Source organism: Durio zibethinus, chromosome 20, assembly GCF_047325235.1.
Source record: "Durio zibethinus cultivar Kanyao isolate XHJ-2024 chromosome 20, ASM4732523v1, whole genome shotgun sequence".
NCBI classification, from domain to species: Eukaryota; Viridiplantae; Streptophyta; class Magnoliopsida; order Malvales; family Malvaceae; genus Durio; species Durio zibethinus.
Window position 1 is genome coordinate 24,567,501 of NC_143181.1, and position 7,500 is coordinate 24,575,000.

Here is a 7,500-nt window from a genome sequence, read left to right on the forward strand (position 1 = left end):
ACGCCCTGTATTTCGTTCGAGGGACGTTGGCCGGGGTGCACGCAATGGGAGGCCCATCGCGCACACCTACTCCCCCCGTGGGGGGGGGAGAGGGGGTGCCGGACCACCACCCCCTAAAGAGCATTAGAGATTTTACAGATATGCTACCAGTAGACGTTAAAATGTCTGAAACGGGGACACTTTTTCCAAACAAGCAAATCCCACACCGAGGGTGCGCAGGTGCCGATGGTGGTCGAGGCATGTGCCCGCAACAAGGGCCAACGCGAGCCGATGGTGGTCGAGGCAACCGCCCGCACCAGCTCGAGGCATGTGCCCACACCAAGGCCCGGCATGTATCGATGGTGTTCGACGTAGGGGCCATCTTCTGCTGATGGTGGTCGAGGCAAGAGCCCGCACCAAGGGCCAGCGTGTGCCCATGGTGCTCGAGGCAACCGTCCGCACCAGGGCCCAGCGTGTGCCGATGGTGGTCGAGGCAACCGCCCGCACCAGGGCCCGGCGTGTGCCGATGGTGCTCGAGGCAACCGCCCGCACCAAGGGCCGGCTTGTGCCGATGGTGTTCGAGGCAACCGCCCGCACCAGGGCCCCGCGTGTGCCGATGGTGGTCGAGGCAACCGCCAGCACCAGGGCCCAGCGTGTGCCGATGGTGGTCGAGGCAACCGCCCGCACCAAGGCCGAGCGTGTGCCGATGGTGGTCGAGGCAAGCGCCCGCACCAGGGCCCGGCGTGTGCCGATGGTGGTCGAGGCAAGCGCCCTCACCAAGGCCGAGCGTGTGCCGATGGTGGTCGAGGCAACCGCCCGCACCAGGGCCCAGCGTGTGCCGATGGTGGTCGAGGCAAGCGCCCGCACCAAGGCCGAGCGTGTGCCGATGGTGGTCGAGGCAAGCGCCCGCACCAGGGCCCAGCGTGTGCCGATGGTGGTCGAGGCAAGCGCCCTCACCAAGGCCGAGCGTGTGCCGATGGTGGTCGAGGCAACCGGCCGCACCAAGGGCCGGCGTGTGCCGATGGTGTTCGATGCAACCGCCCGCACCAGGGCCCAGCGTGTGCCGATGGTGGTCGAGCCAGGAGCCCGCACCAAGGGCCGGCTTGTGCCGATGGTGTTCGGGGCAACCGCCCGCACCAGGGCCCTGCGTGTGCCGATGGTGCTGGGGGCAACCGCCCGCACCAGGGCCCAGCGTGTGCCGATGGTGCTGGGGGCAAGCGCCCGCACCAGGGCCCAGCGTGTGCCGATGGTGCTGGGGGTAACCGCCCGGACCAGGGCCCAACGTGTGCCGATGGTGGTCGAGGGAACCGCCCGCACCAGGGCCCAGCGTGTGCCGATGGTGCTGGGGGCAAGCGCCCGCCCCAGGGCCCAGCGTGTGCCGATGGTTATCGGGGCAACCGGCCGCACCAGGGCCCAGGGTCTGCCGATGGTGCTCGAGGCAACCGCCCGCACCAAGGCTCAGCATGTGCCGATTGTGATCGAGGCAACAACCCACACCAGGGCCCAGCTTGTGCCGATGGCGGTCGAGGCAAGTGCCCGTACCGAAGGGCAGCCTATGCCGATGATGGTCGATGCATGTGCCATCACCATGCGTCATCATGTGCCATTGATGGTCGAGGCCTTGGCCGAAGTTCGATTTTGAGCCACGGTGCCCATGCTTGGCTCCAGCATGTGCTGGTGCCGCATTTTTTTCACTCGGGACAGCATCGCCGGAGCATCGCCGGAGCATCGCCGGAGTACCGCCGGAGAACCTGACCGGCGGCATTGGGGTTCCGGCGATTGGGAGGGGGGCCGGGGGGGTGTGCGCACATGATGTGCGATGGGTGCTGGTACTTGGCCTTGTGTTGGCCCCCTATCCCTCATCAAACCTCTGAGAATTCACACCCCCTTAAAGAGCATTTGAGATTTTACAGGTTTGCTACCAGTAGCCGTTAAAGTGTCTGAAATGGGGACACTTTTTTCAAACGGTCACAAAATCTTCTCTACTTCGAGTTTTTAGCTGAATTTTTTTGTGCATGCCAACAAAAATAGAAGGATCATGCCTACAAAATTTGGGGCCAAAAATCCTTATAAAAAAATTTTAAAAAATCCCGAACCGCAAAAAGTTTCGAAAATCATGAAAAATAGAAAACGAGTCATCTTCCAACGAAACTTCACGTGAAGGCTTAGGGGACCATTGTATGAATTTACAAGCCATAAAAATGGCATTGGCACGGCAGAAATTTAAAGATGTGCCTAAACCCACCAGGGCCCAGCGTGTGCCGATGGTGCTCGAGGCAACCGCCCGCACCAGGGCCCAGCGTGTGCCGATGGTGCTCGAGGCAAGCGCCCGCACCAGGGCCCAGCGTGTGCCGACGGTGGTCGAGGCAACCGCCCGCACCAGGGCCGATAGTGTGCCGATGGTGCTCGAGGCAACCTGTCGCACCAGGGCCCAGCGTGTGCCGATGGTGATCGAGGCAACCTGCCGCACCAGGGCCCAGCGTGTGCCGATGCTGGTCGAGGCAAGCGCCCGCACCAGCGCCCAGCGTGTGCCGATGGTGCTCGAGGCAACCGACCGCACCAGGGCCCAGCGTGTGCCGATGGTGCTCGAGGCAACCTGCCGCACCAGGGCCCAGCGTGTGCCGATGGCGCTCGAGGCAAGCTCCCGCACCAGGGCCCAGCGTGTGCCGATGGTGGTCGAGGCAACCTGCCGCACCAGGGCCCAGCGTGTGCGGATGGTGCTCGAGGCAAGCGCCCGCACCAGGGCCCAGCGTGTGCCGATGGTGGTCGAGGCAACCGCCCGCACCAGGGCCCAGCGTGTGCCGATGGTGCTCGAGGCAACCGACCGCACCAGGGCCGAGCTTGTGCCGAAGGTGGTCGAGGCAAGCGCCCGCACCAGGGCCCAGCGTGTGCCGATGGTGGTCGAGGCTGCCGATGATGGTCGAGGCAACCTGCCGCACCAGGGCCCAGCGTGTGCCGATGGTGCTCGAGGCAACCGACCGCACCAGGGCCGAGCGTGTGGCGATGGTGCTCGAGGCAAGCGCCCGCACCAGGGCCCAGCGTGTGCCGATGGTGGTCGAGGCAACCTGCCGCACCAGGGCCCAGCGTGTGCCGATGGTGGTCGAGGCAAGCGCCCGCACCAGGGCCCAGCGTGTGCCGATGGTGGTCGAGGCAACCGCCCGCACCAGGGCCCAGCGTGTGCCGATGGTGGTCGAGGCAACCTGCCGCACCAGGGCCCAGCGTGTGCCGATGGTGGTCGAGGCAAGCGCCCGCACCAGGGCCCAGCGTGTGCCGATGGTGGTCGAGGCAACCGCCCGCACCAGGGCCCAGCGTGTGCCGATGGTGGTCGAGGCAACCTGCCGCACCAGGGCCCAGCGTGTGCCGATGGTGCTCGAGGCAAGCGCCCGCACCAGGGCCCAGCGTGTGCCGATGGTGGTCGAGGCAACCGCCCGCACCAGGGCCCAGCGTGTGCCGATGGTGGTCGAGGCAACCTGCCGCACCAGGGCCCAGCGTGTGCCGATGGTGCTCGAGGCAACCGACCGCACCAGGGCGGAGCGTGTGCCGATGGTGGTCGAGGCAACCGCCCGCACCAGGGCCCAGCGTGTGCCGATGGTGGTCGAGGCTGCCGATGGTGGTCGAGGCAACCTGCCGCACCAGGGCCCAGCGTGTGCCGATGGTGGTCGAGGCAACCGACCGCACCAGGGCCGAGCGTGTGCCGATGGTTCTCGAGGCAAGCTGCCGCACCTGGGCCCAGCGTGTGCCGATGGTGGTCGAGGCAACCGCCCGCACCAGGGCCCAGCGTGTGCCGATGGTGATCGAGGCAACCGACCGCACCAGGGCCCAGCGTGTGCCGATGGTGCTCGAGGCAACCTGCCGCACCAAGGCCCAGCGTGTGCCGATGGTGGTCGAGGCAACCTGCCGCACCAGGGCCCAGCGTGTGCCGATGGTGGTCGAGGCAAGCGCCCGCACCAGGGCCCAGCGTGTGCCGATGGTGGTCGAGGCAACCGACCGCACCAGGGCCCAGCGTGTGCCGATGGTGCTCGAGGCAACCTGCCCCACCAGGGCCCAGCGTGTGCCGATGGTGGTCGAGGCAAGCGCCCGCACCAGGGCCCAGCGTGTGCCGATGGTGGTCGAGGCAAGCGCCCGCACCAGGGCCCAGCGTGTGCCGATGGTGCTCGAGGCAACCGCCCGCACCAAGGGCCGGCTTGTGCCGATGGTGTTCGAGGCAACCGCCCGCACCAGGGCCCAGCGTGTGCCGATGGTGGTCGAGGCAACCGCCAGCACCAGGGCCCAGCGTGTGCCGATGGTGGTCGAGGCAACCGCCCGCACCAGGGCCCAGCGTGTGCCGATGGTGGTCGAGGCAACCGCCCGCACCAAGGCCGAGCGTGTGCCGATGGTGGTCGAGGCAAGCGCCCGCACCAGGGCCCAGCGTGTGCCGATGGTGGTCGAGGCAAGCGCCCTCACCAAGGCCGAGCGTGTGCCGATGGTGGTCGAGGCAACCGCCCGCACCAGGGCCCAGCGTGTGCCGATGGTGGTCGAGGCAAGCGCCCGCACCAAGGCCGAGCGTGTGCCGATGGTGGTCGAGGCAAGCGCCCGCACCAGGGCCCAGCGTGTGCCGATGGTGGTCGAGGCAAGCGCCCTCACCAAGGCCGAGCGTGTGCCGATGGTGGTCGAGGCAACCGGCCGCACCAAGGGCCGGCGTGTGCCGATGGTGTTCGAGGCAACCGCCCGCACCAGGGCCCAGCGTGTGCCGATGGTGGTCGAGCCAGGAGCCCGCACCAAGGGCCGGCTTGTGCCGATGGTGTTCGGGGCAAGCGCCCGCACCAGGGCCCAGCGTGTGCCGATGGTGCTGGGGGCAAGCGCCCGCCCCAGGGCCCAGCGTGTGTCGATGGTTATCGGGGCAACCGGCCGCACCAGGGCCCAGGGTCTGCCGATGGTGCTCGAGGCAACCGCCCGCACCAAGGCTCAGCATGTGCCGATTGTGATCGAGGCAACAACCCACACCAGGGCCCAGCTTGTGCCGATGGCGGTCGAGGCAAGTGCCCGTACCGAAGGGCAGCCTATGCCGATGATGGTCGATGCATGTGCCATCACCATGCGTCATCATGTGCCATTGATGGTCGAGGCCTTGGCCGAAGTTCGATTTTGAGCCACGGTGCCCATGCTTGGCTCCAGCATGTGCTGGTGCCGCATTTTTTTCACTCGGGACAGCATCGCCGGAGCATCGCCGGAGTACCGCCGGAGAACCTGACCGGCGGCATTGGGGTTCCGGCGATTGGGAGGGGGGCCGGGGGGGTGTGCGCAAATGATGTGCGATGGGTGCTGGTACTTGGCCTTGTGTTGGCCCCCTATCCCTCATCAAACCTCTGAGAATTCACACCCCCTTAAAGAGCATTTGAGATTTTACAGGTTTGCTACCAGTAGCCGTTAAAGTGTCTGAAATGGGGACACTTTTTTCAAACGGTCACAAAATCTTCTCTACTTCGAGTTTTTAGCTGAATTTTTTTGTGCATGCCAACAAAAATAGAAGGATCATGCCTACAAAATTTGGTGCCAAAAATCCTTATAAAAAAATTTTAAAAAATCCCGAACCGCAAAAAGTTTCGAAAATCGTGAAAAATAGAAAACGAGTCATCTTCCAACGAAACTTCACGTGAAGGCTTAGGGGACCATTGTATGAATTTACAAGCCATAAAAATGGCATTGGCACGACAGAAATTTGAAGATGTGCCTAAACCCACCAGGGCCCAGCGTGTGCCGATGGTGGTCGAGGCAACCGCCCGCACCAGGGCCCAGCGTGTGCCGATGGTGCTCGAGGCAACCTGTCGCACCAGGGCCCAGCGTGTGCCGATGGTGATCGAGGCAACCTGCCGCACCAGGGCCCAGCGTGTGTCCATGGTGGTCGAGGCAAGCGCCCGCACCAGCGCCCAGCGTGTGCCGATGGTGCTCGAGGCAAGCGCCCGCACCAGGGCCCAGCGTGTGCCGATGGTGCTCGAGGCAAGCGCCCGCACCAGGGCCCAGCGTGTGCCGATGGTGGTCGAGGCAACCGCCCGCACCAGGGCCGATAGTGTGCCGATGGTGCTCGAGGCAACCTGTCGCACCAGGGCCCAGCGTGTGCCGATGGTGATCGAGGCAACCTGCCGCACCAGGGCCCAGCGTGTGTCCATGGTGGTCGAGGCAAGCGCCCGCACCAGCGCCCAGCGTGTGCCGATGGTGCTCGAGGCAACCTGCCGCACCAGGGCCCAGCGTGTGCCGATGGTGCTCGAGGCAACCTGCCGCACCAGGGCCCAGCGTGTGCCGATGGTGCTCGAGGCAACCTGCCGCACCAGGGCCCAGCGTGTGCCGATGGTGCTCGAGGCAACCGACCGCACCAGGGCGGAGCGTGTGCCGATGGTGGTCGAGGCAGGCGCCCGCACCAGGGCCCAGCGTGTGCCGATGGTGCTCGTGGCAACCGACCGCACCAGGGCCGACCGTGTGCCGATGGTGCTCGAGGCAAGCGGCCGCACCAGGGCCCAGCGTGTGCCGATGGTGGTCGAGGCAACCGCCCGCACCAGGGCCCAGCGTGTGCCGATGGTGCTCGAGGCAAGCGCCCGCACCAGGGCCGAGCGTGTGCCGATGGTGGTCGAGGCAAGCGCCCGCACCAGGGCCCAGCGTGTGCCGATGGTGCTCGAGGCAACCGACCGCACCAGGGCGGAGCGTGTGCCGATGGTGGTCGAGGCAAGCGCCCGCACCAGGGCCCAGCGTGTGCCGATGGTGGGCGAGGCAACCTGCCGCACCAGGGCCCAGCGTGTGCCGATGGTGATCGAGGCAACCGACCGCACCAGGGCCGAGCGTGTGCCGATGGTGCTCGAGGCAAGCTGCCGCACCAGGGCCCAGCGTGTGCCGATGGTGCTCGAGGCAACCTGCCGCACCAGGGCCCAGCGTGTGCCGATGGTGCTCGAGGCAACCTGCCGCACCAGGGCCCAGCGTGTGCCGATGGTGGTCGAGGCAACCTGCCGCACCAGGGCCCAGCGTGTGCCGATGGTGGTCGAGGCAACCTGCCGCACCAGGGCCCAGCGTGGGCCCAGCGTGTGCCGATGGTGGTCGAGGCAACCTGCCGCACCAGGGCCCAGCGTGTGCCGATGGTGCTCGAGGCAACCGACCGCACCAGGGCGGAGCGTGTGCCGATGGTGGTCGAGGCAAGCGCCCGCACCAGGGCCCAGCGTGTGCCGATGGTGGTCGAGGCAACCTGCCGCACCAGGGCCCAGCGTGTGCCGATGGTGCTCGAGGCAACCGACCGCACCAGGGCCGAGCGTGTGCCGATGGTGCTCGAGGCAAGCTGCCGCACCAGGGCCCAGTGTGTGCCGATGGTGCTCGAGGCAACCGCCCGCACCAAGGCCCAGCGTGTGCCGATGGTGATCGAGGCAACCGACCGCACCAGGGCCCAGCGTGTGCCGATGGTGGTCGAGGCAACCTGCCGCACCAGGGCCCAGCGTGTGCCGATGGTGGTCGAGGCAACCTGCCGCACCAGGGCCCAGCGTGTGCCGATGGTGGTCGAGGCAA